The following is a 26,455-nucleotide window of genomic DNA, read 5'->3' as shown; positions in this document are numbered from 1 at the left end:
GTGGTTTCTTGTGATATTGTGCTATATGATATAAGTGATATAGTAGGAGCTTTGCATGTCTCCTAGTTCAGTCTAAGCTGCTTTGCCATAGCTACCTCTAACAGCCTAAGCTGCTAGAAACACCTCTATTCTACTAATAAGGGATAACTGAACCTGGCACAAGGTGTAAGTACCACAAGGTACCCACTATAAGCCAGGCCAGCCTCCTACAAAAGGGAACAATAAGGTGTAGGATTCACATGTTATCCATACTGGTAAGTATTTTTTAAGAGCACTGGTGCGGAGCAGCACAAACTCAGGATTCACAACGTAACACATCACAGTGGTTATGGTTGGGTTTACAAATAAAAATGTATTCCTACCCCAACAAACCAACAAAGAAACATCAGGACAATGGAAGGCTGGGAAAAACATAACTCTCTAACCTGTACCATTCAGTTTACATGCCCCTCTTTGGTGGTAGTTCATAGCTCACTGGTCTAGGTTAGGATTGTAAATTATGAACTGCACAGTAAAAAAAGGATCACAATGACAAATGCAGTAATCCACTGAGCTATGCATTTAGAATATAGTTCTGTGACCTAAATGGTACTAATTCATTGCAGCAGGCATACTAACCTTCTGTGCTACCTTGGATGAGTCAAACAGACACTAGACAAAACTCTCATCTCTCTCCAGCAGGGAGATTATTGACCACAGGTATTTGGACATTTTTATTGTTGTCTGAAAACTGCTGAATATAAAAGCAACTCTGCAGCTGGTGCTTTCGAATCTGGTGCATTGCTACACACCAGCACCTAGTAAGAAAACGGTCCCAATCCTTCCACCCTCCAAGGGAAAAACTGATGCCCAGCAGGGCTCGTCATGATGAAAAATTTCAGATGATGTATTCTGACAACAGCTTAATTTATTCCCAACAAGCTATTTCTGTTCCTCACTTTGTCAGGGTGTACTAGAGCTGCTGTGCTTTTTCACCGTTCACTGCCAAGGGTGGAATTTTCCATCTCATGAACTACAAACTACCTCCAAATTGTTGCGTTCGGCCAAGTTTCTAAAATATGACGTATTTCACACTTTAAAGACTATTGCCCAGCTGGTCTTTTGCATTGCCATTTTCTCCTATTTGTCAATGGATATGCAGGGTAGGAATTCCTATTCTTTCCAGAGCAATTGAAAAGAAACACAAACTGAGAAGTTGGTCTGTATGCATGAGTGTGTTATGCATAGAGTGAGTGTGGAACACCCATGGAGAAATTAAAAAGTCAGCTGAAACAGATTGAACTAAACATATGTGAGGGAAATAGTTTTATCCAAGAACACCTTTTTCTGTTTGTATTGTAGTCCAAAACCCTTGAAGTGTAAAGATTTTAGGAGGGAACATAGATGCTATTTTAATTTGTGGAGCTGGATCCCTTAAATATACAATAAGATCAAATCACTCCGCCCCACTAATGAGAGGGTAAGGATTGAGGCAATATGGGCATTATAGATGACATGATGAGAACTTGAGGATGAAGCACCCCATGTGAAATGCATGTGGGTGAAGGTCCTTTTAAAGAAAATTTTATTTCCTTGCATTTTTGATGTGGCCAAGAGGGACCTGAAATGAAGTACAAAGGGTGTTCTTCCTCTTTTTTGTTGTTTATATTGATTGTAAGCAAAACATGAGGCAAACTAACTCTAGAGTGATTTTTTTTGTAAAGCTTCAACAGTGATGTAACGAAACTTGAGAGCTGTCCCCGCAAAATACATGTAGGTGGACCCCCGTGATCCAGACCCAGTCAGGAGCTCTCACCAACGGGCCACTGCCAGTGCACAGTGCTGGAGCGGGCCCCCTGGAGCTTGGGGCCCCTCACACTGCAGGGCCTGCGGGAGCTATTGTTACACCACTGGGCTAAAGGTCTCAATAACTAACATTTTGAATGGTAATGATAACTGCAACAGTTTGCAAAATCACCATAATAATTTAGCAGTCATTTGAAATGAATTGCAGTATCAAAAATAATAAAAACCCAGCAGAGAGGAAGCATCCATTCTGGTGCCTAGCAGCACATGTAAGTGATTTTGTGACCAGATATATCAATGACCTCTTCATCATCTGGGATGGATTAAATCAAGTGCTTGAAGAATTTTTGTGACATATTTCCCAGAGTACTTTAAATTTGACATTTACATACAAGGTGCATTCCATTAAAATAGATTTTCTTGATGTGCAAGTAGAGGTTGTGGGGGACAAGTTGAAAACAAAGTCACACCGGAAAAGCATTGCAAAGAACAGCATTCTTCATGCAGCAGTCATCACTGTTAGAATTTAAAGTGGAGTATCCCCTATGCGGAATTACTCAGGGCCAAACAGAATTATAGTACCCATCAGGCCTACAAGGAGTAAGAGGGGAACATTATCAGCAGGTTTAGAGTAATGGACTATCCCATGAAAGCTCTTAGAGCAGCAAGCATGAAAATGTCAAATGTTACAAGGGCAGCCATTTTGACTAAGAGAGGAATGGTTGATGAAAACCATGATGTGATTAGTTTGATCACAACTTCTAATAGTGAGAGTGTGACTATTAAGAGGATGGTGACTAAGCACTGGCATTTGGTTAAACAAGATCCAGTTATTGGTAAGACTGTGACTTCTTCTCCTCTGATTTCTTATCCTAGATCTTTGTGTCACATTTTAATACACCATTACATGAGCACACATCACACTAAGGCAGGTTGGATACAATATCAGAAAGGTTGTTTTAAATATGGGAGGTGTAAGGCATGTAAGAGGAGAAAGAATGTTAAAACATATAACACTGCTACGGGCAAGACTGTGAGGATAAACAAATTTATCACCTGCAGATCTGATTACTGTGTTTATGTTTTACAGTGTCCGTGTGGGCATCAATACGTGGGCAGTACCATTGGTCCAGTCAAAAAGAGAGTTCTTGAGGAATGTAGAGCAGTTAAGAATAATGATGGATTGTATCTCGTTGCTAGGCACTGGGCTAGAGCACACAACCAGGATGCTGATCTTTTGATGTTTTTGGGTATAGATAGGATTGAGAAGAGTGTACGTGGCAGAGACAGAGAAAGGAGACTCAGAAACAAGGGCTCAGAGTATATCATTTTGCTTGGTAGAAAATCCCCTGAAGGATTAAACGAGGATAAAGAACTTTATGTGCACATTGACTGATGTGATACTATCAAGCTGGCTGTAGCTTTTTCCTCTTTCCTCTTTTATCCCCCTTTCTCTTTCTATCTTTTCTTGACTCTCCCCTTCTTATACATTATTATGACTCTTGGGCAGATTATATATTTTTTAGATGCTATATTTGGATCTACAGCGTTTGAAGAGGAAATTGTGCAGGCTTTGGTTAACTTATGCACATTTTTCCCAGGTTTTAAATGTTTTACTTTTTTTTTTTCTTCTTTAATGGGTAGTCTATTCAGGGTCCTTTAGGCAGATTGGGTTTTTAATACAGGCATTAAATAAACCTATGGTAACATAAGGTATGTTTTAGATTGTGACAGAATTGGACTTGATTATGGAAGAGGATGCCTTCTATATCTCAGGACAAATTATCTTTTGGTTACTAAGCTTTTTGTGAATTTTATAATTTATGATTTGATTTGTGCTTCTAATTCAGTATGATTATGTTTACTTCAATTGTTTGGCCACTAGACCTTCACTTGGAGATGATTCATAAATAATTGTTTCCAAAAGATGACAATACATTTATAATTTTGACTTGTAAGCAATTGAACTCTTACATACTGAAAGTTTTCATCCATTCAGAAAATGAGCATTGTTATGTATGTATGAATTTTTATTTTTTGTATGATGAATGTTAGGTTTATAATGATATATTTCTTGATTTGTGATTTAAGATTAGGATGAATTTCTGATTATGATCCTCAAAAAGGAAAAGAGAAAGTTTTTCTTCTATGTTTATTTGGTTTGAGTATATTTGTATGGTGAGTTTGGGCACAATTTTCAAAGGAGGCCATGACGAAGATATTTGTGGGTTGAAACGCGGAGCCGAATAAATCACGGAGAGACGCTGACACATTGTGTGCAGTATTATCTTTCGCATCATTATAATGCTGAAGGACCTGTTTGTGAAAAATCTATAAATTCACCCAAAAAAAACAAAGGTTAAAGTGACGCTATAGGTAGGTGAATATGTCTTGGACAACAACACATTCAGGACTCAAAAAACTAAAGAAATTCACCAGTTATAGTGAGCAAAGCTCACTATAACGTATGCCCCCACCACGCACTGCTTATGACCTCACATATTACATCACTCATGGCATGTTCTCTGACATCTTTTATGACATCCCTGATGACATCTCAAATTACATCATCGATGACATCACTGGTGACATCACTGATGACATCATCCACGCTTCTTTTTTATAATTCGTCTATAAACGGGTATGGCATTAGAGCTATGAAAGTAAGTGCAAAATAATTCAGAATAATATGGAACATTAATCCAGCTGTCATACGTACAACCCCCATAGGTAAAGCAAGCTTTTGTTATGTGCAACATTGATCCTGTCTACCCCATCCCCAGGTTGTTTTTCTTTGAAGGGGAGGGGCCAAGTTCCCCCCTTATCGAGCTTTATTAGGCACTGGGAACCCTCTCCCCAGGACCTTTTTTAATCCAAAAAAGGACGGGCCAGTGCCTCCCTCCCCAAATCTTAGTATCATTTCTCATGATAATAGGTTCTGGGGACCCCATCATCCACAGTCTTTTTTTTTTTTTATTGAAGAAGAGGTGGGGTCATGTGGCCCCCTCGCTGTGCCTTTTTGGGCCCTGTTAATCCTATTCTCCAGTGTGTTTTATTTATTAAATGGGAGAGAGCCCCATGACCCCTCTTCCTGGCCCTTATTAGGGCCTGGGGACCCCATCCCCAGGGTCAATTCATTAATTAAAGGGAAGGGCAGATGCATGGTCCCTCTCCCCAAGCCTTATTAGGCCATGGGGACCCTGTCATCAGGACCATTTTTTAAGAAATGGGAGGGGTCCCATGGCCCCTCAACCCAAGTGTCTTATTAGGCCCTCAGAATCCCATTCCTGGGCCATTTTTTTAATTAAAAGGGAGAGGGCCATGTGCCTCCCTGCCAGAGCCCCATTAGGACCTGAGGACCTCCTCCCCCAGGTCAACTATTTAAAATAAAATGGAGGGGAGCCATGTGGCCCACTCCCCCAGCCTTGTTATGTCCTGGGGACTCCTTTCCCCAGGGCTACTACTACTACAATGAAACTGTAGGGGGCCCCATTCCCCAGAACCCACACAATTAAAGGTGGGTGCCCTGGTTCCTACCCCCAACACCCAAGGTACATTAGTTGGAGGCTGCTGGAGGAGCCGCAAGGGCCCAGTTAGCTATCCACATGCGGGAGGAGTCAGCATTGCTCCTACCTGCAGGGAGCAGCTATTCATGCTTCTCCTTCTGGATGGGAGCAATATTTTGATCTGCTTCCTTGCCAGCAACAGTACGAGCAAGGAAATACATCAAAAGTCTGCTCCCAGCTGGTGGTAGCATTTTTGAAGCTCTCACTCCCAGTGAGTAGACTTTGTGTTTGCTCCTGCTTGGCGGGAGATTAAAAATGCTCCTGCCCGCTGGTGTGGGTAGGGAATCTGCTATGCCCCTCTTAGTTAGCTTAACAGAGGCTCAGGGAGGTTCAGCAACCCACCTCCCCTTATTTTGGCCCAAGGGGTTGGCTCCCCAGGGCCTCTGATGGCTCAGGGAGGGTAATTATACATTTACTAGAGTGCAGGGAGGGGACTGCACTCAAGTAAATCCATAATTACCTTCACAATTTTATGGTAGTCAGTATTTTCAGAGTTTTCAGAGAGGATAATAGTTTGTCACACTATTTTGTAACATACAACCCTCAAATCCTCAAAACATTGCCAGAGAGAATGGAAATCATTCAGACTGGTTCACTTCCTTTCTGTAAGCTAGATCAAGTGGTTAAATTCGGGGACTTTAACATTTCCCAAACATCACTAAAATATACAATCCCAGAGATATTTTCTCTGTCCTTTTCCATGTGTATAATTCATATGCTCACAAAGAAAGATCACCTTTGTAGTTTCATGATTAGTGCTCTCCAGTCTTACTGTTATTGATGGAAAAATGATCAATAGTTGGATCCAACTCAACACCCATTTGACAGCAAGCCCATCTTAACAAACAACTGTTTTTAAAATGGATCACTATATCTCTGTTTAAGAAGTCTACTTTTTCAAGGTCCACGTTAATAAGTATGCACCATCTTCACTGACAAATTTCACTGATATCCCCAAGGTCACCTCTCAACCAGTGATTATTGCATCACTTTTTAACTTGGGATTGGACTGTCTAGTTTATATTACCTGTGATTTGCTTAAAAACATTTAGATGAGCAGCAGAAGGTGCACAATAGTGCAGTAGAAATTACTGCATGCATTAATGGAATCGTACTGGTACCTGGAATCTCTATGAGGTTGCTCTAGTTCCTTATAATGGCCATTGGTTATTTAAACAAAAATAATGCTCTCGTTAAATTCCAAAAAGGTGTGACAGTCAGCAGTAAAAGATCAGCCATTGCAGAACAGATAGGACTCTTTTTTTTTAAATCGGAAAAGAACATTTGCAGTATTTCCACAAAGAAGTTTTCTAGTTTTTACACTCAAATTTGGAAGTCTTTACAAATTAAGACTCATGCTTTAAATTATCTCTATTCTTTGAAATTAGATCTCAGAATTGCCATGTTCCAACTTATTTCGCCTTCACTGAGACAAACTAAGCACACGATGCCAAGAGAGATGGCTTGTGTGACATGGTTAGACATTCCCCCTTCATTTCAAATTACGTTGGCAATTTTGTAATCGATATATTGTCTGAACTCTGTAAACCTCAACGCACTAAAGTGTGTCCTAACTCCACCGCGTCCCTTCAACTACGTGAGCTGTCCTTGGTCTGGAAAAGGGCAGTGACAATGTATTGTATGTATCTCTCATATCAGAAAATGCCAATAAATTAGAAAACGACCTCCCTTCTGGAAGATTACGCCAACTTTACCATCTGCGCTGCTCAGTTTATTAGAAGGTTGAGTGAATTGAGGCGATGTGTGATAGAGGTAAAAACACTGGTCATGTCACAACTCGCTTCGAGTCAATATAATTTGGTTTTGCCATTGTGGTCCTGAAGTGCCTATTTTTTTAAGCTCGCGTCACCCAATATTTGTAAGATATTAAAATTATATAGTTTGCTAAATTAAACATTCAAAAACAAGGTAACAACGAACCATCATTTCTGCAAGTAGCGCTACTGTTAAATTTTTTCCATAAGGTTTGTTTTCGATTTGCAGGTCTGTCCTGTGTCCTCGTGATGAACTACCAACAGTGCCACTTGAACACTAAGTAATATATTTGTATACATATTTGTATAAATGGAATTTCAGTTAAACCAAAGAAAGGAAAAGGAAATAAAAATTAATTCAGAAGGTGAAATGTGTCAGTGAAGTGTCAGATAAAGAAAAAAATAAAATAAATATATTCGTGGTAGCATAACGTTTATATAACCTAAAGGGGTGTATTGACTACTAGTCTGTTAGGTGTTGCCAAGGTGAAATGGCGACCTGCAAGGCACAGTTGCTAGCTCGAAATCAGACATGGGGAGAAACATTTATGTAAATTGTGTTCTGCTGATAAATGCTCCAAGCATACTGCTATGCAATGCACCCTACCACTTAAGAGGAACCTATAACAAGCTTTCTCCTACACTGTTAATACCTGTGTGCCTATCTGCAATTGCGTTGATGTACACAGTGGTACCTCCAACGTCATCATATATGGAGAGAGGCTGGCCCACTTTCTCTTCCTCACCAAATGGAGAACCCTCCAATAGCCATCAAGACAATTAATTATTTGTTCAAATAGACAGAGCTTTTAATCAATATGATAGTTATGTTCTTTATAAGTTGTTCATATAACTTAGTTTCTCAGCACAAAATATGAGTAGAAAATAGCCATTCAGCAAAGACATGCATTCATCAACAGAACATGCAAATACTTTTCTGTGGTAAGACATACATTAAATTGGAGTGTTCGAACCTAAGCAGTGCCGAATTCAAATATTGTTCTAAATGTGCTTTGTAACATAATCCCTGAAGTCCCAAAAACGATTGTTTTCAAACTGCTGTGCCTCCCCCGCAGTAGTCAGTGGTTTTCCAGGTCTTTCTGTAGTGTAGGGGATATCACCTAATGATTTTACAAAGCTCAATATAGTATATGTGGCGCATTTTGACTTATGAGGTGGGACTCAAAATTATGATGGAGGACTTCATCCGTGGGATTCCCTGTTTTCAAAACAGGACACTAAACACAAAATGTAGAGTAATCAATACTCATGTAAATATAATAAAATCATCAGTAATTTTTTTGATGTACAGGTGAAATTCAAATACATACCCACTATATAGTGTTCTGTGATTAACAGAAAATGAGCAAGGATTTATTGTGATTACAATGACTGGTGGCCTTACCATACTGTTGGTGGAGTTAGTGCGTCTGACCTTAATAAGTAAACTTACAAGGGGACGTGAATAGGTCGATGAACCATTTGATTCGCATTTAAGATGTTCCCACCATAACTCCAATACATGCAGATCAATAATCAATAATCATCAACACCAATAATCAATGATATTAGTAATCAATAGGAGTCAGTAATTGTCACACACCATGACTTTTCAGTCATGAATAATCACGCCTTTAGTAAAAGTTAGAATATTTATTTCCCTATATTACCAATGCTAATCTCATGTAAAATAATCTCAAAATCAAATGATAAACATACAGAAACAACACTGGCTGTCCATAGCGCAAAATAAATTTAATCTAATCAAAGCTTGAACCACTATACATTCTAAAGTTACATTGCAAATTAATAATAATAAGAACAGTTGTGCAAATGATATCACATTCATTTAGATTCAGCAAAGAAAAACATCAACTGTTAATTCCTATAGCAAATTGTCATTAGTGAGGATCCTTATTTAACATCAGATTAGCATTGGCATGTTGGGCTTCATGCGCAACAGTTTAGTCAACACAAATTTGGAAAACATCTAACTATGGCTCTTTCAAAACAGTGTGGTTGTTGCCTAGAAAGAAAAAGCAAATCGTCTTAAGAAACTCATTAGTAATAACATACCTCTCCTAAAATGAATCGTCAAGCTAAAATAGTCTTCGCCACCAGGACATCAATTCGGTTACCAAGGCATCAGGATACAACATCAAAGTTCATTTTATTCAGTCTGAAAAGTATCAATCATACATATAAAATACACGATAAAATGCAATACACTCACAAAAGTCATTATCAATAATAAACATTCCTACACCTACCCCCACCCATAAAATACTTAAGACAAAATATTAAGAACAAATTCATTAAACCAGTTTCAAAATCCCATTAGCCATTTTACACATATAAAAATTACATTTCAAAATTCACAAAAAATTCTAAAATTCTAAAATAAAATTACAAATCAAGACTCAATTGAAAAAGCCTCTATATTATTCTGCCAAGTTATAGCTCCGTAAGAAAAAACCCCAACCCGACACACCAACACATCCAAGGCCTTACGAAACCACAGGAAGGCTGGGCGGTATTGCACAAAACCCCTATCCTTTAGTATGGGAAGTAAATACCGATGCCTAAAGGGAGCATAAAACCACAGAACAGAGTAAAATGAATTCAAGTCTGTAAAGATACTCCATCCAGGGGCATGGTTCTATAGCTTTTTCATCAAACGGACCTAGCGGGAAACACAAACTGCTTCTAATGACCCCAAAGCGGAATCGCGAGATAAGAGTCCTTTACCTCACATTTCTTATCTCCAAGAGATAAGCCTCAGGACCCACCCCCATCTTTAGCATTATAAAATCCCTTACTGATTTCTTCCTTAGTTCCTCCGCCTCCCTCTTGGCCCCCAAAATATTGGAGGAATTCTCCTTAAACCAGAGTTTATCAAATTTGGTGAGACTCTCTAGAGCCTCATACACAGCCGGCCGCCCCAATACAGAAGATCATTTTCTGATATGCCGCAGCCAGGGAATATCCTTCACACACCCACTAGTCATACAATCCAGCAAACTCTCTCTATTAAAAGAGGCAAACTCATTCATCCAGATAGAGATCCATAACAGAAGGGGAGCAATCTTGATGGTACCTTATATAAAATCTAGGGCCAATTTGGCATGCAAGCAGAAGCTGGAAACGTTTTTACCAACTTCTAACAACCTCCTACAGAAATGATTTTCCTCTATAATAGGGGCCCGATTTTCTGTGTGCCCCCACAATGGTGCCCATACAGCAAAACTGGGAGACACTTTTGCCTATATTTTCAAGCAGGGCCTTTACAGGTGTATTAATCACCCTAGCAGCAAACTCAAAAGTGGCACCTACTGTTGCATTAAAAAGTGCCCCTCGCCTGGCAATACAAGGTTTCCAGGAACCCTTGTCATTGAAATTAATCCCTAAATAGGGGAATTCCTGTACCTTACTGATCACTTGCTCATTGATCCTCAGCCCCCCCACCCTATTAACTGATATCCCATACACCATAAAGTGTGATTTATTGTAATTTGTCTCTAAATCTAGGGCTGTTATAAAAATTTCATAAGTTCTAACCGCCTCTCGAAGGCCATTCATAGTGCGAGTCATAAGTACTACATCAGCCGCATAAATCAAAACCAGGACGTTCTTTCTATTAATTTTAGGGGCATCCTTACAGCGTCCCACCAAAAAGTCAAACAACCCATTTGTCTACAGAAGAAAAAGAGTAGGAGCCAGGACACATCCCTGGCGCACCCCTCTGCCAAGCTCAATTCCCCATTTATCCCAACCCTCACATTAGTATATGTACCTAAATGGAGGACCGAAGCAACTCCACAAGTGAGGGGTCCATTCCCAGCCGGGTAAGCTTCTCCCACAGCTTAGACCGATTGACCTTTTCAAAGTCACAACCGAGATCCATAAAAGCTAGATATAAAGTGCCTTTCCTAACTCAAGTATATTTCCCAATCACCATCAGCAAAATTAGGCACTGTTCCTGGGTACCCAGCCTTTCCCTAAAACCATATTGTACCTAGCTCAGAATTGCATTTTCGACCATCCAGGCCTCAATATGCCTCAAAATAATCCAGCCCAACATTTTGGCCGAAGGATCAAGAAGAGAAATTGCATGATACTACTTAGGGTTGTTCCGATCTCCCTTTTTATAGACAGGAATAATAAAAGCCGATCACCAGGTATCCGGGATACCCACACCCACTGCAGCATTTAGGACATTTAACAAGATTGGCATCCATAGCTGAGGGCAAAATTTAAAAAGATCCATTGGGATAGAGTCTGGGACAGGAGCTTCATTACTATCACTGTCATGCAGCGCCTCTTTAACCTCCTCGAGTGTGAACCTAATAGCTAAATTGGGGTAATGCACATATATTCTCTCCCCATTCCCTCCTAGCGAATTCCCCTGAAAAATGCTACAAAAATGGCTAACCCAAGCCTCAGGGGCAATATTACAGCCCATGCCCTCAGATGTTTCTGATTCACTGGGACCCCTATTAACAACCTTCCAAAACAGGCTAGGGTTTTTACACTCTACTGCACATTCATCAAAGTTCAGAAAAAGTCTTTAAGCAATTCAAAAGAATAGAGGTAAACCCTCGAGAAGAATGGGGAGAACGGCAAATGGCAAGTGGCAAATGCACTGTGGCAGCTTCTTCTCAGTGCAGTCCGTCTAAGTTAGATTTCCTAAAACTATTTCCCAAGTCCCTATTGGTCAAGGGATCGCATGTTCACACTTTGTCCAATAAAACTAAAACTTCAAATCTAAAATTTCTACTAGTCCTCATCGTCTGGCTCATCAGGTAACAATATTGTTGCAGCTTATACTCCAGTCAGTGACTTCATTGTTCTCCTCCTGAAAAAATCAGTCTTACACACATTACACTTATATTGTTACATTTAGCAAGAACATCATCTCCTAGCAAGCGGTTCTCATGAGAAAGACATTTAGCTACGAGCACATTTCATCAGCACAGTGGAAAATTACAGTTTATTCTCTAAGCAATCATTTATTAATCGGTTTAGAAATACAGCTTGACATGAGCCCGGGCAACTAGGCCAGGACCTCTGCTAAGTTAAGGCCTACAATTATTAAACTTCATCTTTTCCATTTGCTCTCTTTCACAAAATTTACACAATCCCCATATTCCAATTAGGCAAACCATGGCAATTAATATCCCCTGTGTAATTTTCAATAAGATCCCTTTCCCAATGTTGCTGAGCCAATTTCCCACTGAAGCAAAACCTTTACCAACTTTCCCTGAAACACCTGTTTTTTTAATTTTATCAAATCAGCACTTTCATTAGTCAGATTAGTAAGTAATCATCTAATTTCTTCACTATTATCAGGAATGAACGAGCAACAATGCCTAGAATTAAGCATTCTAAAAACTCCGCCATCCTTTGCTAAAAGAATGTCTAAAGCAAGGTGATTTTGAGTCATAGCTCTGTTGAAGTTGTGTCAAATCAATCAGTAATTTCTATGTCGTTTGTTAGTGGAACTAATGCAAGATAATTTTCCATCCTCAAGCTCAGAGAGGTATCAGCGTTGCTGTTCAGAACTTGTAGAGGGACATCATGACCAGTAGTGAGAGGGATTTGGGAACTACTGGCTGCTCCTCTTGGTCTGCTTTGCAGGATCGGCCACATGATGTAACTTGACATTGACGATAGATACAAAGCGGTTTTCTTTAGCACCAGCCAACGGTGGTAGAATGACGGTTCTGGTAATGTGCGTTCCCAAGACTGGGACTGGTGCACGATAAGAAGGACCAAACTCCTTTTTCACAGCAACTTTTTGAAAAACTAGATCCCCAATTTTTTAAATCCAGCCAGTGCATGTTATTGGTACATCCTTTATTCCTGTGGAGGCAGCACTGGCAGAAGCGTTGTCATCACGGAATTGGTGTAATTCCTGCAAGACAGTGACATGTTCATTTATGTCAAAAGGTGTTTCTGCCGCCTCCACGCCAAGACCATCAAGATCTGGAACATAGATTTGAGTTCCAAACAGGCACTCCTATGCAGTAAGACCCCCCCAGGGACCTTCTAGGCAGATTATTAAGTGCTCTCTGGACTCCATAAAGGTGATTAAGCCAACTACGACCCATACCTAATCCTCTGGCTGTTAAGGAGTGCTTCAAATCACAGTTTTGTCACTTCACGACACTATTTCCCTCGGGATGAAATGGAGACGAGTAATGCAGTTGGACCCCTAACAAAGCCATGGCATCCCTGAATGCCCTTGAGGCGAAAGCAGGGCACTGGTCTGAGTGGAAATCCGCAACTGCATATGTGCCAATAAAGACTTACCAATCTTTAATAACAGAATGAGCGTCAGCCGAACATTGTGGCCACACCCCTAGAAATTTGGAGCAAGAGTCAACAGTAACTAAGATGTATTTGCATGTAGTGTCCGGTGTTAGGGGACCGCAATGGTCCAAGTACACACATTGTAAAGGTTTGTTGGAAATTAGGAGGGGTGTCTGCGGTGGGCATTTTGCAGTGGAGCCCTTAATTTGTTGGCAGATGTCTCAACAAAGGACATACTGCTTGGTCTGTTTGTATAGACCTGGCCACCAGTAAAATGCTTGCAATAATGAAATTGTACCTGCCACACCAGAATGGGCAGATTCAAACCCCTCATGCACTTCTTTAATCAACTCTGATCTAATTTCTTTGTTGTTACTCAAATTCCCACACCTGATATCTTTACTCTGGCATCAAGGAAGCCTCCCATTCAGTAGGACTATTTAGCAGGGAATGCTTTTGGAAAGGGTATGCCTTCAGCCGTAGCTTTCACAGCAGCCCATATGTCAATGTCCGGTTTCGTTCCAGAATGGGTTACTGCAGCAACAGCAGCCGTAGCTACTGCTGATTTGGCTGCTTCATCAGCCAGTGTATTTCCAGCAACATGTATTCCAATGTGCTGGTGTCCAAGTGTATGTACAACATGGACGTTTGGTAGCGTTTCCGTCAAATCTGCTACTTTCCCCCCACATAAGTCTGTATTTTATGGTGTTGTCTTTAGAATCTCTGAACCCATTCTGGCGGCAGTAATGCAGGTTTTCATTGAAGGACTGGACACATTAATACAAATCACAGACAATCAGTGTTAGCTGTGCAAGATCTGTGTGCTCCAGTGCCATCACCAGTACCTTTAGCTCTGCTAATTGTGCTGTGCAATCCCCTTGGGTTTGCGTGTATGTATGTTGGGGACAAAATAAATTATCCTCCATGTAGCCACTTATGACTGAGCAAGCAGCGGGGTATTGATGCTTTGTGCCAATTGCAGGTTGTGCCGAGCCATCAGTGTACATGACTCTTTGATATTGATCAATAGGTAGTCTATTTGCTGGAACTGGGTATTCTAGTTCATATTGCAAAAATTCTTGAGTTTGTACTTTTGGGACAAAAATGTAGTCAGCATCAGTGGCTGTCAAAGGCATTGCCCATTGAGTTCAACATGGATGGAATGCTTTATTATTTGGAACGCTGGCTTTGGTAACAGCCTCAAGGGCTGGAATTGGAGCTACAACAATAATACATTTCCCCTGGGCTAGTGGTCTTTCTTTAATGACAGCCATTTGAACAGCATGGAGAATTTTCTCAGTGGGAGCAAAGTGTTGTGCTGCTGCTGACTACAAATGTAATTTGAATGCAATCGACTGCCTCACCCTCATTGAAAGTTACATAGGTGAAACCAATGGCACCAGAAATTACTCTGATGACCAGATGTTTTCTGTTGCCCCTTGTGTGTAAATGTTAGGCTGCAAGCATGTCTATTTTTAAAGCACTGAGAATGCGTTTGTGTTTGACTGTCCAAAATTTACTGGAAAAGTCTGGACGTGTTAAGTCATATAAAGGTTTCATGTGTAATGCGTAATTTGGAATGTAAGTTCTGCCAAAGTTGAGAAAACCCAATAGGGATTGGAGTTTTTAAATAGTATTTGGAGGTTGTAACTGTGCTCACCTTCCAGGAATTGTGGTGCTAGGCTCTTACCTTCACTTGACAATTTGTATCCAAGAACCAGGACACTAAGGAAGGCTATTTTTTTTAATTGAATTAATAGCCGCATTCGACAAATCCTACAACAATGCAGGCTACCCTTCTTAGATGATGTAATAATTCATCATCCGTGAGATATATATCATCTATGTAGGACAATGCTTCAGGGTCACTGTCATGTCAAATTGAAGTCACACGAGCCGGGAACAGTCCTGGACTGTTCTGGTACCCCTGGGGTAAACAAGTGATTTTTTTCTGGGAGCCTAGTGTGCTGAAACGTGTTAAGTCTCTACCCTTAGGCACTATGGCCCTCATTACAACCCTGGCGGTCGGTGTAAAAGTGGCGGTAATACCGCCAACAGGCTGGCAGAAAAAATTGAATTACAGCCATGGCAGTTGACGCCATGCCAAACTGCCACTTTTACACTCCGACCGCCAGGGTGGTAACGACTGCTGGGCTGGAGACTTCGGTCTCCAGCCCGGCGGCCGTCACTAGACCGCCGGCGGTATCAGGACCCCGCATACCACCAAGGATTTCGTTGGGTTTTGTACAGCCACAAAATCCATGGCAGTAGGCACTATCAGGGCCAGGGAATACGTTCCCTGGCACTTATTGGGGTCTCCCCATCCCCATCCCGCTCCCCTGAGTCCTCCCCCAACACCCACGACCCCCCTAACACCCCCAAAGGTGGTAGGAGCCCCTCCCCACCCCTGCTCCCCCACCAGATATACCCACACACACACCCCCTAAACACACGCTCACACCACACCACTCATACACATACACGCACACATACATGCACACATGCACACAGACATATTTGTCACATTTCCCATACACACAATACACCCACCACATGCATACATGCACTCACACAACCCCTCTACACACTCACACACACCCCCATGCACCCACACAACACACAACACCCCTCCACCCCCTACCATAACGAACGATCACCTTACCTGTTCCGGTGATTCTCTGGGAGGAAAAGGGATCCATGGGGACTGCTCTGCCTTCAGCACCCCGTCACCAGAACACTGCCACGCTGAATCCTGGGTTGTGATTCGGTGGGCGGTGTGCTGATGACTTGGCGGTGGAGGTGGACCTGCCTCCACTTCACTGCCAACCGCCAGTATGGCTGCTGGCGGCTCTCTGTGTGAAAAAGGGCGGAGGGCTGCCAGCAGTCATAATACAGTTGGCGGGAGACAGCCTGCACTGGCGGTCTTCGGCCCGGAGTTACCTCGGCGGTCTTGCCAAAAGACCGCTGAGGTCCAAATGAGGGCCTATATTTTGACAGAAGAAACCATTGGAAATGTCCAGTGTTTTTTGTATTTTTTGCGCACTATGTTTTTCATGAGTGCTGTGCTATGTGAGTTTTGTGCGTGTATGACTGCTTAGATGTCTGTAGTCTAAGACTATTCTGTACGAATGGTCTGGTTTAGCTACTGGGAAAAAGGGATTATTCATTGGTGAGACAAAGGGTTTGATTATGCCCTGGTGTATGAGGATTTCCTTCACGGGTGCTTTTGCATCATGTTTTATTGGATACTGGGGTTGTGGTTAAGGTTGATTTTAAATTGGAATTACATGATAGGGGGAATCTTTATAACGTGGGTGCCTGCGCCAATGCCCAATCGATGGTGTAGGATTCTGCGAGCTCATCAGGAACAAGAGGCGAGAAAGAAGGTTTGATAACATCTTCCCCATAGAGGCAAGTACGGACAAATTCAGATGGCCAATCTCTTTCGGCCAGTAGAAAATCATATATATTTATGATGCGGTGCCAAAAGATTGCGTTGATTGTGCTTTCAATGTGTCCTTCCAGCTGTAACGTTACATTGTACACCCTATTAGGAGTGGAGACATGCATGTCCGTGGTTTCAACTTGTAGGAAGTCATCAGTTGCTTTCACTTCCAGATGCTCTAGAAGACTCCTATGAACGATTGTGACCTCTGCCACGCTTTCTAATAGTGCTAATGCCCACTTCTTGTTCTTCAATACAGCCCTCATCTTGAGTGGCATGAAGAAACTGCAAATGCTGCCACTTTTTTCTTTTTTTAATTGGGGTTTTTGTTGGGGAAGTTTCTCTTCCTTTTAACATAACTTCTGTTGAGCATTTTGATTCCTGTCTCGATTTCATTTACTCAGTTCTTCGCTCTGACCACCCACCTCTCTCACTGCATTTTTCCAGTGAGTCCTGAAAGCAATGAGATTGGCGTGCTTCAGTATATTGATATCTGTCAGGAATATTTATATTATCCCTATTTCTGAGAATATATCTATTCTGTAGAGGTCTCCATATGCAGAGATTCTCCCCTCTCTTTTTTAGGTGTTTGTTGTTTTTTTATCCCAGTGTTTCTTAGTACCATCAGGAGCTTGCTTGGTAGAAGTTTACTTAATATAATTGAGGATACTGTGGCAAAGTTGCCCATTAGTTGCATCCCCAGGTCTAGGGCCGGGGCAGCCCCGTATTCATCTTCAATTTGTTTCAACACTTCCAGCAAATTGGCAAGTGTCGGTGTACCGTGTGCGATAGTATAGAGCATGGCAAATACAGTGCCCCAAGTATTGCAGTTATCTATAGTGAGAACCATCCCGAATGGCAAGCACATAGTTTATATCCTTTGCGTATCCTGCGGTCCCGTATGGGGAAATACTGCTTCCAGTGCGTTTATTTTCTGAGCTAACCAAAATGGAATTTCTTCTCCTTTGGCGGGTACCTTGCCCATGATCCAATGTACAGTCGCCGGATTAATACCTGGCGTTACTGGATGGGTTTGTATTCAATGTTTGCATTACAAATTGTACTAATCATCTGTATATTTCTGTCAGCCCAGCATATAAGCGGCGGACTTCAGCTACTGTCAAGGTTGCTGCATCAGGGTGTGGTGTACATGTTGCCAACAGAGGCCAGGTAGGACCTTCATTACTTAGAGGACCTAACCTAACATGTAGAATTGTATGGGGTAGGGTGCCATCAAGCCAATTATTATGTTCTTGATAAGAGGTATTTCTAGATATACATATGCTCTGTATTGTGCAGGTATATGTGCAGGTGTATAGTGTATAGAAATGTATTTGTGTTCCTGTCAGCTGCTGGAAATGTGACCCAAGAATAAAATAAATCTGCTCTATAGGCTGGCTGAGCCTCAACAACAAATGTAACTGGACCCCCCCTGGGACATTAGGTGATGTGCCAGTAAATGTGCAGTAAGGGGTGGTCGCATATTGACTGCAATTCCTACCCGTTGTGGGTTTTCCATAACGAATGGTAAATTTTGTTGAGAGATAAGCACACCAAATGGGGATTATCCTTTTAGAGTTGAAGCTTGAACAACCTACAGCATTAGTTAGGAACTCCCTACTTAGCTGAGGAGGAAAATCCTCAATACCACCGATGTCTCTGTATATAGTACTGAGGTGTCTTTGTATGTAGTGAGACAGAGATACTCAGGAGGACCCGAAAATTAGAGCCTGACCAAACGTTGACGGGGCCATGTAGGGTAGGCTCTCAATTTTCTAATGAGACTACTGGATTTGGGCGGCAGAATCACCTTCAGTTTGGGGGACTGACTCTAACCCACTACCGGTGACACCTGTGTGCCTAATCCGGGTTTTGTTCTGTGTTACACCTGACAGCCTTAGGGTGGTCATCCCTAACTTTTTACCTGCCTCCCTCCACTTTTTGGACACTGTTTTTGCTGGTTTTTAGACTCTGCACACTTTACCACTGCTAACCAGTGCTAAAGTGCATATGCTCTCTCCCTTTAAACATGGTAACATTGGATCATACCCAATTAGACTATTTAATGTACTTATAAGTCCCTAGTAGAAGGCACTATGGCCCTCATTCTGACCTTGGCGGTCGGCGGAGAGGCGGCGGTCGGACCGCGAACAGACCGGCGGTATTAAAAATGGCATTCTGACCGCGGCGGTCACCGCCGCGACCGACCGCCACTTCCCCACTCCGACAGCCACGGCGGTCATGACCGACGGGCTGGAGTCTGCGCACTCCGGTCCGGCGGTCGACCCAAGACCGCCAACGGTATCATGACCCTGCTTACCGCCGCGGTTTCTTGCGGTCGGGATCCGCCATGCGAACCATGGCGGTAGGCACTATCGGGGCCAGGGAATTCCTTCCCTGGCACTGATAGGGGTCTCCCCCACCCCCCACTGCCCCCCCGAGTCCTCCCCCCACACCCTCCACCCCCCTGCCATCCCCCAGAGGTGGTACGAACCCCCTCCCCACCCCCACCCCGACATGCACACACCCCCAACATGCACATATACACACCCCCTACACACACACATACACAACGGGGACACATACCCGCACACATACATGCCGACATGCGCACCCGCCGAACTACACACATTGCCCATAGGCACAGCAGCACTCCCCGCCCGCATGAACGCACTCACACACCCCCTCTACACACTCACACGCACACCCCCATGCACGCACACATCACACAACACACAACACCCCCCCCCACCCCCTCCCCTCACGGACGATCAACTTACCTTGTGCGTTGGTCCTCCGGGAGGTGACAGGAGCCATGGGGAGGTGACCGCCAACAGAAGACCGCCAACAGAAGACCGCCACACAGAAATGTGGGTCGTAATTCTGTGGGCGGTGTTCTGCTGGCGTGGCGGTGGAGGTTGACCAGTCTCCACTTTCCCGCCGACCGCCAGTGTGGCTGCTGGCGGTTTTCCGGCGGAACGCTCCCAGCGGTCAGAATGCGCACAGCGGCATACCGCCGCGGTCGGCGGTCTTCACCGCGGCGGTAACTCGGCGGTCTTGCGAAAAGACCGCCAAGGTCAGAATGAGGGCCTATATGTGCCCAGGGCTTGTAGATTAAATGCTACTAGTGGGCCTGCAGCACTGATTGTTCCACCCACTTAAGTAGCCCCTTAACCTTGTCTCAGGCCTGCCATTGCAAAGCCCGTGTGTGCAGTTTCACTGCCAATTCGACTTGGCATTTAAAAGTACTTTCCTAGCCTAAAACTCCCATTTTTCTACATATAAGTCACCCCTAAAGTGTGCCCTAGGCAACCCTTAGGGCAGAGTGCTGCGTGGGTAAAAGGCAGGACATGTATCTGAGTAGTTTACATGTCCTGGTAGTGTAAAACTCCTACATTTGTTTTTACTCTACTGTGAGGCCTGCTCCCTTCATAGGCTAACATTGGGGCTGCCCTCCTACATCGTTGGAGTGGTAGCTGCTGATATGAAAGAAGTAGGAAGGTCATATTTAGTATGGCCAGAATGGTAATACAAAATCCTCCTGACTGGTGAAGTTGGATTTAATATTATTATTTTAGAAATGCCACTTTTAGAAAGTGAGCATTTCTCTGCACTTAAATCTTTCTGTGCCTTACAATCCACGTCTGGCTGGGTTTAGTTGACAGCTCCTTGTGCATTCACTCAGATATACCCCAAACACAGGATACTCAGCCTCACTTGCATACATCTGCATTTTGAATCGGTCTTCCTGGGCTAGGAGGGTGGAGAGCCTGCTCTCACACAGAGGACTGCCACACCCCCTACTGGGATTCTGGCAGACAGGATTGAACTGAAAGGGGACCTGGAGCACTTCTAAGCCACTCTTTGAAGTCTCCCCCACTTCAAAGGCACATTTGGGTATACAGACAGGGCCTTTGCCCTACCACCTCAGACACTTCCTGGAGGAGAAACTTGTAATCAGAACCTGCATCCTCCCAAGAAGAATTGCCTGGCTGCCCAAAGGACTCATCTGACTGCTTTGTGTGAAGGACTGCTGCCTTGCTGTTGCCTTGCTACCTTGCTTCTCCCCGGCTGTGGTGAAGACATGCTCTCCAAGGGCTTGGATAGAGCTTGCCTCCTGTTCCCTGAAGTCTCAGGCCCAAAAAGACTTCTCTCTTGCAACTGGACTCCTTGTACGGTGAAAATTCGACCCACAGATTGCTAAACACGACACACAGACTGCCCCGCGGTGAGAAATTCACTGCACGCCAAACCGTAACGACGCAGCCCAACTTCGCAAGGAGATCGATGCGGCGCCTGCATTGTGACCGAAACTTCAACGCACAGCCCACCGGATCGATGCAGAGCCGACCTGGGACGACCTCCAGAGGGGAAATCGACGCAGCGCCTTCCGTGGGGAAGAAATTTCTACGCAAAGCCCCCGGAACGACGCATCACTTGTGACTCCGCTCCACAAGCCCAGAATTCCATGCACAGACCCCGGTGCATCTGAAAACCCCGCAACCCGAAGAGGATCCACAACCGAGCGCCAGAAATCAACGCACAGCGTCCCTGCGTGGAAACTAAATGACACAGCACCGTGTGCGGCCTGAGAAATCTACACACACCCGCTTTGGTTCAATGCTTCTCCTCCTCTGTGGCCCATTGCAGACATTTTTCACGCGAACCAGGTACTTTGTGCTAAAAGGAGACTTTGTTTGCTTTTAAAAGACTTAAGAAACTTTATATCACTTTTCAGTGATATCTCTACATTTACTCATTGCATCTTTGATCGTTTTGACCTGCAAATATCCAGATAAATATTGTATATTTTTCTAAACACTGTGTGGTGTATTTTTGTGGTGCTATATTGTGTTATTGTATGATTTATTGCACAAATACTTTACACATTGCCTTCTAAGTTAAGCCTGACTGCTCAGTGCCAAGCTACCAGAGGGTGGGCACAGGATAATTTGGATTGTGTGTGACTTACCCTGACCAGAGTGAGAGTCCTTGCTTGGACAGGGGGTAACCTGACTGCCAACCAAAGTCCACATTTCTAACACTCCGGCTAACTAGCAGTGATGATTGGGCAGCCGAGTACATGAAACAATTGATTCCTCAGGGAAATCGTGGTCACTCAGATCGCATCTGTTTCTCTCATTTACATTAGTCTCACAAATACAAGGACAATCAGAGGCAGTATATGTTTTAATAAGGTTTTATTGAAGTAACTGTATCTTAGATAATAAAGCATGTACTGCAATAACCAGGATGATAAAGCATGATAGGATTAAAATTGTGACAAGGAGAGTGAAGCATAAAAATAACGCTACTATATTGTCACTAAAATCGTTAAAATAATTCCAACCTACGCTATGTTAGAGCAAAGCATGTTAAGCTCTAGTTCTGCCCTTCAGGTTCCCCTGGGAAGACATCATCACTCTTAACTGAGCAAGAGGCCTGTAGTCTACATAAGCAGCTGTAGCAAAGCATTCAGCAATCAGTATACAGTCGTGGTCATCTGGCTGGAATCTCCTTCTAATATGTGTGGGAAAGAGAAGTGGTTTTATAATAAAACAGCTGATGTTCTGAGAAAATGTCCCAACGTAAGGATGTGCATGTGTTTATGAACACTAGAGACAAAGCGTTACCACGTTTATTGGCAACCTATCTTACTGCCGCCTTGAGAAATACTGGATGTAGTCCTGGTTATATAATCTTGTTAGTAGCAGACTACAACGTATTCCATACATTAATGGCAGACTATTATAAGTAACTCCTTCTTCAACTGATGAAGGAATCTGCGTACACACATAACAATTCCTCCCATCCATCGTCCCAACATACTCACTCAGCAAGTGATAGAAAACATTAGAAGAAAATTGCTAATACTTCTCATTTAACCTAAACTTCTCTATTGCTGTTAGTGCAGTACTTGTCTCAAAAGCGGAAGTACGATTGGGTTTGCTCTTATCAAGAACAGTCATACCCACACACAATATCCCACACACAATCACCAAACCAATACTCATGTATTTACAGCACATTTCCTTCTCACCCTGCTGTCTAATGTTATTCATGATCTGTAAAGAATCAGAAGACAGAAGAGAAATTTAGAAAAAACTGCAGCAAAATCAATATAAAAATCTTCTTTTGGCAGTTATTTACAGCTCTCAGTCTTTCTTCCAGGATCCCTTGTCAAAAATTGGTAAGCACCTTGCCAAAATCAGGTTTCAAAGTCAAATCAGGCTTTCCAGTTATCTTTTCAACAGTCTCTTCTCAAACATTTTTCAGATTGTTACAACAGTTCAGTTCATCAGCTTCCTTCAAGTGCCAAAATATTGACCTGGAATGTCTCTATCAAAACAAAAAGACAAAAATTCCTCCTGCCATTCACTTGTAGTTGCATATGCCTATTCAGGACCTGCATATCGTCCACTTGCTATTCTCTTTCTTTTCAACTTTCGATCGCCATTCAATTCTCCTTCACTTAGATCTTCTCTCCTTGCTGTATCTACTTTTTCTTTGATTGTTGTTTCGACAGCCACTTTCTTTCTCTTTGCTTGTGATTCCAGCCACTAATCTCCTTTTAGTGGACCGTTCGTCAATGTTCTTGACAGTCTTGTGTCTTCAAAATCCTTATTCTTGAAATCTAATCTGTAACTCCTTTTCAAATGCTTTGTTTTCTCTTTTTCTATGCCATACCTCTCTGCTAGGTCCGCTAGCTTCTGATGCACCTTGCTCACTCCCCTTGTAATCTTTGAGCACAGATACCTCAATTCTGCTTCTGTGTAGGATTCTAACCTGTTCATCGCCATAGTTCCTTCAATGAGCTCACCCGCTTCCATGCTTAACCTAACATGGTTCAAACACTCCTCTCCCTTAAAAACACTGCAGAGTATTCATTCAGTCAACTGCTGAGCAGTCAAACCTTGCAACAAGATGTTGCTGGCTTGGACAGGTGTTACCTCCTATGCAACTGCATTTTGGGTTCTGCGGTGTCCGCAATTTTATGCTCTGACTAATGTTTGACCCTATCATAGTATCTGGAAGTACTCCGAATGGACTTAGGTCTAGCAGTGATCTCGATCCTTCAAAAGTCTGTCCCACAGGAGAAACTATTCAAGTATTTTGGTTATGTCCTTCCCTCATCGCATTCTGTGTCATGACACCCTGTTCACATACACTGGGTTTCTTCTGTACAAATAGAGGTACGGCTGGACCAACAGTAATAGGTAGAGATATGGCATCTGGGATTAGTCTGGTACTTAAGTTATGTGGGAAAGCAATGTTCTGATGCGTCATTGAAGACGTTTCTGACTGTGTCCCTGTTACCGGAGTAAACCTCAGCGTAACTTGTGGCTGCACTTGGGGCAGAACCAACTCTGTCTGAACCAACATCGTCTTGGGAAACCTGTTCCGTAGGCACCATTAAGTTTGCAACCATTTCCATAATGGGTACATCAGGGTAAATTCTCTGGACCTGTGGCGGTTGCACCTGATGTTGTTCCACTGGAGTAGTGGGCATGTTAAGACTACCCTGCATCGTACTCTGTGTCAGGCTAGTATTAACCTGTACCAGACTCACTGTCCCATTGACCTGTGTCGGAGCTGATGGATCAACACTGGTGCTCAGACCACTCTCAGGTGCTGCACATGGTGGAGAATGATTTCTCAATAACTGTAAAATAAATTAATTATCATCTAATTCTTCCTCCAGTATTGAAGACATTCTAGCCTCCCTACTTTCGGATGGGCTTCTGTTAGTCTCTCTAGTATGTTTTCTTTGTTCTTTTTCACTTTCTTTTGTAATTGCTGGAAATAACTTAATTGTGTGTAAAGTCTCATTTCTCCAAATTCTCTGAACACTGTCCCGCCTAGCCTGTTAATGTCTTTTCTGCCTTTGTCATTCTCCTCTTGAATTTCTGTTGCTATGTGTCTACTAGCTCCCAGATCACTAATGCCTTAAACTCTGCTGGTCTTGGAAGGGGCTTGATTCATATACCACCATCCTAAAATGCTCTAAAACCCTCAAATTGACTTTTCCATTAGCAGGAAACGCTACACTCCCATCTTTCTCTGTCACTTTGCACCATTGCTTTAGCCAAGGACATGGCACCACACCCTTCTCTTCCATTAGAATATAAGCTTGTGTGCTTTTTGGCAGTGTAGCCTCACCTATGCTTGCTATAATGTATGTATCGCCCCTTAAAGCACCCTTTAATGCTTTAAAACTTTAATCTTTTCGACCTTTACGTTATTCAAAATCAAAATCAGGAAGTGACTTTTAATCCCAGAGTTCTCTTCACCCACCTTCTTAACCAATTGCCTCTCACAGATGGATGCCAATCTGTGCGCGACCCTTCTCACTAACCGACCTATCCCAGCACAGCTCCAAATACGTCACACTCAGACGTCCTGTGGCTGACAAAATCTTGTAGCTTGTCCTTCAAACTTTGATTCACACAAAACTAATGCAAAAAATTGCGACCACTAACCCAAATCAAAAACCAAATCTGCTGGTTTACTACAGGAAAAGGTAACACAATCGCTTCAGAAACTTTACGGATTTTTCACTGACAGCGTTTCGCTCTTGCAGCTACTCCTCTATCTCGGTTTCCCTGATTCACCAGCAAAATTCAACCCACAAATTTTGCTCTCAACTATTCAGTGGGCCTGTCCTGGTGCACATAGTACTCACCAGATCTCATTTGAAATTTAATTTTATTCACTTTGACTCACACTCTGACTTGTTGACCACGTCCGATCAACCTACTAAACCAGACAAATTACAACATAAACCAAGTGTCTCATACATTTTTCAATACAATACTATGGTCTTAGACCATGCAGGGTCTGTACAGCAACAACCGCATGGACAACTTTTAAGCACAAAGTGCCACACACATGTGAAGTTCGATGACTTCCCTACTCTCACACTGCAGAGTACACACACTCCTTTCACAACTTCATTTGGAATATGCAAACTCCCTAAACCGTCCCAAACATTACACACAATTCACCTGCGATTTGTATAAGCTGTGCAAGCGCAAAAATTACTTAATTCATTCTATCACTAGAATGCCGAGAACATCCTCAACAGCCATTGGCAAGATCTGAGATTCTGGGAAAGTTATTTCTGGACTTAGGGCGACATTTTCTCTCCAAATAGCATAATTGAAATAGCATAATTGAAAAATAAAGTCCAAATTTCAGTAATAATGAGCTCTCAAGAGGCTCGATTATCAAGCTACTACCATCTCTGGGAATGTTGTATAGCCATTTTAACTATAGCTGATGCACGTTAGTTTAATACACTAGGCCGCTGTGCACTCTGACCTAGATATATTTTATTCGGCTTCGCATTGTTATTTTTACAATAACCAGTTTTATGGTCTTGTTTTAATTTCTTCTATCTAACTGTTTTGCTTAGCCCAGCACTGTGTTCTAAAACAAGACATTCTTGATCACTTTGTGCTTCAGTCAAGGCTACAGTTTGGTACATTGCCGGTGAACATGGTAGAAGTTTAGTTTCCAACATTCATAGAAAATACACATCCTTACGTAGGGACATTTTCTGAGAACATTAG

This window comes from Pleurodeles waltl, chromosome 3_1 (genome assembly GCF_031143425.1).
Source record: "Pleurodeles waltl isolate 20211129_DDA chromosome 3_1, aPleWal1.hap1.20221129, whole genome shotgun sequence".
Taxonomy (NCBI): Eukaryota; Metazoa; Chordata; class Amphibia; order Caudata; family Salamandridae; genus Pleurodeles; species Pleurodeles waltl.
The sequence above is the reverse complement of the archived record's forward strand: the minus strand, read 5'-3'. Positions refer to the sequence as shown.